General features: G+C 46.0%; 1 long non-coding RNA gene across 10 annotated transcripts; it reads right to left on the bottom strand.

Annotated features, from left to right (window-relative positions):
- Positions 1 to 1,099: 1,099 nt before the first annotated feature.
- Positions 1,100 to 4,448, bottom strand: LOC308182589. 10 transcript variants are annotated; one of them, XR_013941916.1, is made up of 3 exons: positions 2,381 to 3,543; positions 1,745 to 2,026; positions 1,100 to 1,391 (listed from the first exon to the last, which is right to left on the bottom strand). It is a non-coding gene; the product is annotated as an uncharacterized lncRNA (long non-coding RNA). The 10 variants fall into 10 exon arrangements; XR_013941917.1 differs by having other exon boundaries at positions 1,745 to 2,036; positions 2,388 to 3,542; XR_013941918.1 differs by having other exon boundaries at positions 1,745 to 2,036; positions 2,385 to 3,542.
- Between the last annotated feature and the right edge of the window lie 5,956 nt (positions 4,449 to 10,404).

Genomic DNA, 10,404 nt, shown 5'->3' on the forward strand with positions numbered 1-10,404 from the left:
AGGCAGCCAAAGGAGCAACAAGGCAAAAGGCCAACTACAAGAGCAAAGACCCGAGCCCTGCTTACAGGGAGGTCGCCCAGCACAAAACCTACCCGGGCACCTAAGGTGCCAGCGCTACTGTCCTCTACTTAGAGCCCTGCTGACAGGGCGGTGCCTTTGCCCAGGGTGCCCTCCTCTTTGCCCCTCTTCCCGCTCACTCTTGCCTCGTCGTTCCACACGACACCTCTTCGTTCCTCTGCACTGGCTGCTGCAAACGAGGACAAAACCATCAGAACGGGGTTGGAAGCTCCAACTCCTGTGCTGGAACAAAACAAGGAACCGAAGACCCCGAGGCAGGACCCCACTGCAACCGGCCCCCAAGGAGAGACAGCCTCAGAGGTTCCCCCCCCCTCCCCTTTGCCATAACAAAACCACCTTAAAGCAGCTTTTCTCACCGTGCTGACGCACAGATTAACTCCATCCGGTGCTGCAGCAGGGCTCCGAAGCAAGCTCCCTGGGCAAAGGAAGCTGGGCACACACAGCAACAGCCCAAGAGCCTGCACCCCTGCTTACAGGGGGGCTCGAGGAGCTGTTGACAATTTAAAGCGCCCAGGAACCCAGGGCAGCAGCACCCTGAGCTACAGGGCTGCCCTGGGCCCAGAGGCCAGGGGAGGCTCCTTCTCCCCTAACTGGGGAATCCAAACCTCAATACCGCTAACAGCTCAGGCACCCCACAGCTGCCAGCGGAGCAAAAGGCTCCCAGACCTAAGCCTGATTACAGGCAGGTCCACAACACCCAGGGAACCCCAGAGCTCAGCCTTCCCCCACCAGCAGGAAGGACAGGCAGCGGAGCGAGACAGCCGAATGCTGGGGCTCAGGCCCCAGCCCTGGTTACACGGCTTCTAGTGGTCCCAGGCCCATGTAAGGCGGGGGCCACGGAGACCCACCTGGCTACAGGGGGCTCCCGGCAGCAAGTGACACGGGGGCACGCTCCACCCTGCTTACAGGGCCGTACCCCACGCCTCAGCAGCGCCACAAAGCTCCGCAGAGCACGAGGCTCCCACCTGTGGCCCTGCTACGGGCCGGCCCGCCTGGCTGCGCCACAACTCAACCGCTTCAGGAGCCCTACGGGCAGACTAAGCCCACACTATAGGAACTACAAACATAACCCTGACAACACGAGCAGCGCCCCAGCCCGCACCCTCTAGAGGGCCGGGAAGGGGCTGTTCCTGCTGGCTGACTAGAGCAGCTGGCTCCAACACCTGCTTACAGGCTGGCCCTGCTCCCAGGTGCTTTTGGGTGCCTTTGCCCAGGGTGCCCTCCTGTTTGCCCTTCTTCTGTCTTCTGCTCCCTCTTCCTGCTCACTCTTGCCTCGTCGTTCCACATGACGCCTTTTCTTTCTTCTGCGCTGGCTGGTGCAAACAAAGGACAAACCATTAGACATGCGTTGGAAGCTCCAAGTCCTGGGCCTGAGGAAAGTAGTCCCCATTTCCAAGTCTGCCTTCATTTGGGTGGTCGTTATGAGGAGCTGCCTTGGGATCCCTGACTTGGCCCTACCAACACCCACTTAAAGCAGCTTTTCTCACCATACTGACGCACAGAGCAGCTCGAGCCACTACTGCAGCAGGGCTCCAAGGCTGGAACCCTGGGCAAACAGAGCTGGACATGCATAGCACAGCTTGAGAGCCTGGGCCCTTGCTTACAGGGTGGTCACGCACTGCAAAACAAACCTGGGCACCTAAGGTGCCAGCACTGCTCTCCTTACTGTAGCCCTGCTGACAGCGCGGTCCCTTTCCCCAGGGTGCCTTCGTTTTTGCTCCTCTTCAGTCTTCTGCTCCCTCATCCTCTTGCTGCTCATTCTTGCCTCGTAGATCCACATGATGCCTCTTCCTTCTTCTTCACTGGCTGCTACCAACTGAAGTCCTTACCTGTTGACAGGGCAGTACCTTTGCCCAGGCTGCCTTTCTCTTCAATCATCATTGCTGCTGCTCTGCTCTTCTTTGTCACTCATACCGCAAGTTCCCCTAGACTGTTTTTTTTTTCTGTTCTAGCACTTGCTGCCAAAGGAACAACATACAGCTTAGAGATTGTCATATACTAGTATCTACTACCAAAAAGTAGCCATCTAGCACATAGAATGTTACTGCACATTAAATTCTTCTCAGCATTCTTGTTTTTCTTCCTGTATATACTTTCATCCCACTATAGCAAGAGATATTTGTGGTATTAGTGTCTACCTACCAGCCCCAAGCCTGCGCCATACTACCGCCCCCTCTCATCCCCTCAGCATGGCCCTGCCCTCTCACCACTCTCCCTCCCCGTTACCTCAGCCCAGGCAGGCTCTCCCCGGATTTCCTCGCCCAGCCCCCCAACACTGCCCCATCTCGCTCCCGTCTGGTACTGACCACTCACCACCTCCCTGACAGAGCTGCCCGCCACAATCTCCTCAGTACTTCAGGATAACGCAGCACAGACCGACAGCATATTCATCCGCTCCTCGGGCAGTACCTCACCCCGTCCCTCACAATGCTTTATATACCACGCCGGCCCGCCCGCCAGCCAATAGCAACGCGGAACGGCGCCCGCCACTTTCGCCTTGGCGATCGCGCCCGCCCATTGGTGAAAACGGACATGCGGCCCGGCTTTGATTGGTTGAGGCCTCTGAGGGCGCTGTCGTAACAGTCGGGGGTGGCAGCGCCGCCGTGCTCGCTGCCCTGCCCGTCATGGCGGGGCTCTCAGAGGGGTCTGCGTCCCTCACAGCAAACGGGGGCCTGCGGATGGGCGTTGGAAAACTTGTGCGCAGCTAGCCAAATAACATCTAAAAACCTCGTGGTTCCAAGTGTCTAATTAGGGAAAATGTTGCATGTTCCTTCCAAAGAAATCAGTGTCCCCAAATAAATGAGAAGTATATATTTTTGTTATTTAGTTCTCCACAGAAATTTCTAATATCACTGCCTCCACACAAAAAACAAACAAACAAAAAAACTCTTTGAAACTCAGAAATATTACAGAGAAAAGGGAATATTATTACGGAGAAAACAGTAAAAAAAAAAAAAAAAGTCTTACCTCAGATAGCCCTCTCTCAAATCTTCTTACAGACTGTCATCTAACTTGCTCTTAAAACTCAACAGAAAGATAATATCCTATTGCAGCAGTTTATTCCTTAAAATCAGTCTGCAGTTTTTGAGCTTTTAGTGCCAGTGTCACAGGAGTGTCTGAGCAGCTCAGCTGTGGCAAAAAGCATACAGCTGAGATCTACTTGGCACCTGTGCATCCTTAACTCTTAATGAGTGAAAGGCATACTAAAATGCACTTCATTTTACAAAAACATTACTGAAATCAAGTATTTTAACTATGTATCTGTCATGAGGAAAACAAACAATTTTAAAAGTTTTGTAAAAGTAATTGAGTGAAAAATGGTAAGTTTCAATTAAGTTGAAGTGAACAGGCCCAGATCAGGGTAGACTTCAGTAGTGCAGCCTCACAAACGTGGTGGTATTGCTGCACCCCCATCCATTGTGATGTCAGTGGTTTTCGTTTCCTGCAGCTGGTGACAAGTTGTGGCTGGTACTGGGAGAGAGGGGGTCTGAGAGCTTTCCAGAAGGTACCGAAGGATTTCTGTAGCTTGTGGAGCCTGGAGCTTATCCCCCAGGCGAAGTCGACACTTACCACATGGTTTCTGATGTTGCAGCAATTTGCACAAAAGCACGCATTATAAATCATATCCACGTATCGGTTCTGCCTGCAAATGTAATGCTTTGTACATGTTTCTTTGTTTATTGGCTTTTGACAAAGGTATCATTCCAACAGTCCTTCTCAGCTCTACCTTGCAACGGTACACAGATTCTGCCTATTAACTAGCTTTAGTAGCTGTCAGTAATGCAGGAACAGCTCCCTATATTAATGTGATTTACACTTAAGTAGTACAAGACAGTAAATTTTCAGTATATTCTAATGGATACCAAGGTCTCCTGCAACACAAGGTGTAAAAACTACGGGATCCTACCACACATGGCACAGCCAGCTGCTGATAGCAAGCCCTGCTCTAAAGATTTTGATGCCTTGATTATGTAAATAAGGGAGATTATTCCATCCACAAAACTCTAGCAAGATAATCATCAAACAATAAATCATCACAACTCAGGCAAACGCAAATGAATTTTGAACATTATCACCATAATTACAACTGTATTGCTGCTATTATCTGAGCAGGATAGAGGACATCAGGCCCCAGATATTATTCCCTACCGGTTGCGATTTAAATTGGTTGACATTATTTAGCCTGTAGGGACATTGCATAGAAATGTCTTGAGTTTTCAGACATTTCAGCTTCTCTGCAGCCATGATTTCCACTTGCCTAGCACCCTGGTTTCTGGCTGATTTAGAGACGTCAAAGACCTAATCCAAAGCATACTGAAGGGAACAGCAGCCTTCCTACTGCTATCAAGAAACCCAAGATCGAGTCTTAGCCCCCCCACCCCACCCCATTTGCTAAAATTACCACAGTCGGAGCTGAAAAACTCTTTCAGTCTCTCCTGCCTAAACTCAATTTGATCGTCACCCTTAACTGACTCTAGTTTTGTAAGATCCAAGCACAGTTCAGCAGAACTTACGTGTGTATACACACACTTAACTCTTACTAACACGTCCCCTCAGCCTTCTTTGGAGTGTGCCCCACTGCAAACACCCAGAAAATGATATATTCTCAAGGGTAAAGCATGGTCATTTGCAGCTCTTTCTAGCTGCTTTTTCTTTGGAACAGCCACTTTCCAAGCAGTAAGAAAGCCAGGCTTGGAGCTCCCTAAAACTATGCTGCAGCAGGAGTTCCTTGTTATGTTAAGTCACAGGTACCTATAGTGTTTCAACAAATTAGATGATGTTTCACTAGAGGTTCATTTATATTCAAACATAATCGACTATAGGGATTTGGGACAGACCTATGTTTTGAATTTAGGTGACAAAGGATGAGATTTGTTATAAATACATTTATAAAGGAGGAAAATGTCTGATGGCTTGGGAAATTTAGAGATATTGAAAGAAGAATTTGACATCTATATTAACTCAAAGCCCTAAATGGGCTGGGCTTGTTTACATTGCTGCAGTCTTATTACAGGGTGAATTTTACCAGCTGTCTTGCTGAGCAGTCATTTAGCCTTAAACTATAGTTAAAACTGTCATGGTTTTAAGCAAATTATATTGCGTAAAGTAATTATTTCCCTAACTGCAAAGAGGATCCAGGTAGCTTGTGAATCTCATTTCCGAAAAAAAGAGCTAGCAGAGCGCCCTCTGCACAAAATATAGGAATGCAGAGTTAAGGATTTGGAAAGGTCTCTGTAATCCAGAAAAGGGTAGGAAGGCTTGATTAGTTAGTGGTATACATTTGGGTATGAAGGAGACAGGAAGGAAGTAGATTTCTGCCAAGCCAATCTGTTAATTAAACAGATTGACTACTACTTCCCGAACATCGAGGCAAAACTTGTTTCCTTTACAAGGTGTTCCTGCATCAATAAATGTTAATCCTCATGATTAATACAAACTTTACACTTACTTTGTCTGAGGGGAAATTGCTGAAGAGCCATTTTGGAGAAATAAACTACAGCAATTACCAGGATACCCAGGATAAGGAGGCATGCAATGGGCAGAGGTCTCAGAGAACCCTAAAATCACCGTTTGCAGCTGACACTCACCACGCGTAACAGGAAGGCTCCAGTATGCTCATTTGAAACTGCTGTGGGGCCTGAAAACCTTAATTTATTCAAAAATGTGATGGCCGTTCTGCTGTATGCATTGTGGCAAACCATGGCTGGTGTTTGGAAGAGATGCTTACTTCTGCTTGCTTCTTACTTCTATCTTGCTTGCTTCTTACTTCTATCCATACTGCATGGATAAAGAGCTCTCAGCTACTCATGCAAATAAGCCCTGTGCATGGATTTACCGTTTGTTTGGTTCATTGCTGTATCCCTTTCTGATCACTTCTCCTTGGAAATCAGTGTGCGACCAGTGACTTTCTTTTATATAATCAGATTCACCTCCACACCTGGTGCTGGCTCTCACTCTGTTTTTAATTAGGAAGGAAAAGCTTATTGCAGACAAGTGTTTCTCCAGGACAATCCTCTTGCAAGGCTGAATTTTACACTATATATAGTTTGTCTAGTGGCCATTTAACATTGCCATCAAACATTCATTATAACATCAGAATGGAAGTTGCATCATATCTGCGTGCTTCCTTTAAAATGTGTGCTGCCTGAGAATCCAGCAATTAATTCACCCAGCAGCAGGAGCTCATACAATTGCTATCAGCAAGGCAGAGCACCACTGAATCACTGCCTGTCTTTACATGGACTGCATTGCAGTCCACTGAGTAACCACTACACCAGCCCACAATGAGGGTAAATTAGACGTTTTGAGGGCTATTCAGCAATGTTCCTTTAGCCAGAAAACAAGACAGGCTATTTAACGGAGGTACTTCTGAAATCATGATTTGTCAGAAAGGTACACTGGAGCTAAATTCACAGTGAGGTCTAGATTTAACTGTGGAATGGGACAAGACTGTCTTTGGTCCCATAAGAAAGTGTCCTCAGTGTCCTCTTCTGCCTTGGGGTTGAAATCTTGCAGCCGATTTATTTATTAGTACCAGCTAATATTTTTTTTCTAGCATAGATAAGGCAAATCACCACTTACAGACTTCAAAGAAGGCCAAATGGAGGAAGACACCTGTTTTATGCTCATTTTTGAATGAAGTCAGGGTGACAGGGAGAAGCAAAGTGGGAGTGAGAAATCACAGATAGCGCATTAATAATACTGTGATAACAATGTTTAGATAAAAATTTTTCATTTTGATACTTTTTAACAGAGGTGGGATTTTCAAATGCATATATTATTGTCTTTCTTGGAAAAAGTTTTACATTACATAGAAAACAAGAAGTTTCTGAAGATCCCCAAATCCTCCAAGACAAATTGCAGTTTGATTGTTCCCGATTGCTATTTTGGTAAGCAGGCTTCCAAGACAGGCTTTACATAGTGTATATAGTTTCTCCTCTGGGCAATGGGGAAACCGCTTTCCATTCAGTTTTAGTGATGACCTGAGTTTAAATCTTTTCCTGCACAATTACAGTGGTGTGTATATTTGTATTAATGTAATGTCTAGGGACTGCAGTCAAGAACAGGATACCAGCAAGTACAGAAAACCTCTGCCCAGAAAAGCTTATGATCAAGACAACAAAAAGACCCTTTTAACTCCATCTTACTGATGTGCCACACAGGGAGTCTGTGCTACAGCGAGGAATGAAATCCCCGTGGGCTGATCCATGTGTTAGCTGCTCGACCATGGATCGGTCACAGCCAGCCACGCTGGGCAGGTATTAAAACCCTTGCAAAAAGTGAACTCCCTGGCTCCTGATGCTGTCGGAGTGTACAATTGCTAGGCTTACACAGCCAGAAGTGTCTTCAGTGCCAGTCCAGCACTGTCACCTGCACCTTTGTCAAGTGCTGGAAGCACGGCCAGACTTGATGGTTATGCCAAAGGATCCTCCTGGGGGACAAGGTGGGATTGCCCACCTCTCCTCGGGAAGTGTGCCTGTTTGTGCTCACAGGCAGCAGCTGTGTGAGCGCCACAGGCACCCTGAAGCCATGTGTGGGCATCACTGAGGAGTCACAATTAACTTTAATTACACCTCTTCACTGGCTGCTGAGCTTTGGGAAAATAACAAGGGGGTACAAATAATAATAATAATAATAATAATAATAATAATAATAATAATAATAATAATAAAGGAAGAAAAGAAGCTCTTGCAATCCAGGTGAATTTTTCCAAGCTGATTGCCAAAACTCAAGGTTCCCAGGGGCCTTTGTTAGCAGAGAAAAAAGCACCAGACAAAGAGATGGATTGAACAGGGAGACTTTTTTGTCTCTCTTTTAAAATAACCTAGCTAGCATTCAAAATCTGGGACATTTCTACCTCTACTCTGCACCTGTCTTCAACTGAACGGTGGCCATCACAGTTCCACATTTCTCCACTCCCCTGATGTGTGACAGGGGATGTCTGACAGCACCTGCTCAACTCCATCTACACTGAAATACTTCGGTACTGAATTTTCTTAAGGTTAATCAGAATTCATAAACTGCACCTAGACAGGTGCTTCCAAAGGCACCAACTGGTGAAAACCAATGGTAATACCATGAAATCGTGCTAACTTTTAGCAGTGCATTTTTTATAGTTATCCACAAGAAGCAAATTAACTCACTTTAGTTTCCAAGCAGCCACCCTGAAGGAGAGGAGTGTGCTCCGCAGCCCCAGGAGCTTCGGTATGCATATTTCTGCCCTTCATTCCCTGACAAATTGTTATCGACAATCTGCTTCAAACCTGGATTCGCTCTCTAGAGAGCTAAAACAAATGTTTTTAAAACAGCTCCAGCAAATTTTATTTTACTTGAATGTGCACTGATAGCAGTTCCCCTGTCGGGAATCCTGTGGGAACTGAGTAGACCACTTTAGAGAAAACAGCAGCTGTAAGGAATACTAAATGGTTAGAGGAGAAACAGCAGAAGTGGCATAGTGCTCTTGTTGGATATTTTCATAAATAAAATGGAGTTTGGAAAGTCTTCAGAGCACCCTGTGCATTGAAGTAAATGTGTTAATTTCTTTATTCTCCTTTTGCAGAAAGGCAAAGAGGCAGAGAGATGAATGGCAAGGTGTTCACCATACCTGCACTTACACCGTGTTTCCTTTTTTATTCAGAGGCCTCAGCTTAAGACATCAGGGTCAAATCTGGCTGCCTATGCTTGGTCGTGTCAGGCTACTCCGTAACGGCACACAGAGCAGCTGAAGTCACATCAAATATTTAGCAGTAAATCCATCTGCACGGAGACAGACCTTAGTCACCAAAACAGGTAGAGAGCACAGATCAGGCGGAATCTTGGCTGAGCACGAGATGCTAATTTATACATAAGCTCCAAGTCCCTGGTAATCCAGAAATTTTGTCCTAACTTTAAGCTATGACAGAGTAAAACAATACTTTGAAGTCAATACTGACTCTTTATCCATGGGAGAAAGTAGCATTCTTCCAGCCTGTCTTTCGAAAAGATGTAAGGAGATGCGAATTCTTCTTTTCCTATCCAGAGAGATGTCTATATTCATCTTGGCTTATAAGAAAATTTCCAGAAAAAAAATAAAATAAATATTTAAACTTGAAATGAACTGATTCAGTCATTTCCTGCATATTATAACCAGATTGGATGATAGCTTGAATGCACTGAGAGTGCCACAGGTCTTTTGCAAGGAAAAATTCTTCTACAGAAGAAATAAGATACAAGAGTCTGGTACTGTTAATTGTTTGGCAAATAGACTAAAAAAAAAAAAGCAGACATTTAAGTTCACAAGACACGTTCTGACTAACCTGCCTTCCTGAGCTTCGAGACTTTTATTCAGAAATCTGACATGTCTGCTCTGAAGGGGAGCATCTCGGGCCAAAAAAATTAATAAATATTTAATAAATTAAATTTTAATAAATGCTTGTGTGCTCTTTATTTCTAATACAAGTGGCACAACTTCCAGCCAAAAGACTTTGCACCAGTCCTCTGTGACGGAGCGCTGAGCAGGAGGTGAGAGAGAAGCCCTGCCAGCTTCCATTCAGGCACGCATGCGGATCCATCTCGACCTCTCTGCAAGCAGTCAGGCTGCTCGTGGGTGTCCGTAAAGAGATGAAGAAAGAATGACAGCCTGAACTGTGACTAGGCAGTGCAAGAGGCAGTGGGACTGGCATTTCGGCCCTCGTCCGGGGTCTCGGTTGCTAAATCTGGAGTGTAATATTGGCTGCAGGGCCACAGAGAGAGGAGTTGTGGGCGTGAATGGCCTGGGCTTATGATTTTGTTCCTCTGACCTTGCCTCTAGCGGCACAGCGCTGACCTTGGGAAGATCGGCGTTCTAGGAGCTTGCAGATCCGGAGTTTTTTACAAGATGCTCGCTCCTGGGAGCTAACAAGCCCTGCACCGTGACCAGGAGATTTCTGCCCTGCTCGGAGTTAGTTCTCCTGTGACGGACTTCATGAGAAGTCTCAGCACCATTTCAAAGTGTGCGGGAAATACTTGAATGAATTACATCATATTAAGGAGTTAGATTATCTTTGTTACCCTTGAGTGAAAACAGTGCATGCTGAAGGAGTTTGCTTTGAAAATCCTCTCTGTTTTTGTATTTATTTAACATTGATTCCAGAAAGACAAAGCCAAAGAGACAAGCCTGACACAGAAGAGAACACAGTTGTGACAAAGCCTCAGTGAAGGTCCGTCCGTGGTTCGGGACTGGACCCTAAGAAACCTCCGCCTTGTCCTCAGTGGACTCAGAAACATTTCATCCTCTGCATTTTTTGCCAGCTTTTCCTCGCATCAGAGAAATAAAGCTGTCAGTCAAGATCTTTTTCTTCAGAGATT

This window comes from Anser brachyrhynchus (assembly GCF_964034855.1).
Source record: "Anser brachyrhynchus genome assembly, chromosome: 25".
Classification (NCBI taxonomy): domain Eukaryota; kingdom Metazoa; phylum Chordata; class Aves; order Anseriformes; family Anatidae; genus Anser; species Anser brachyrhynchus.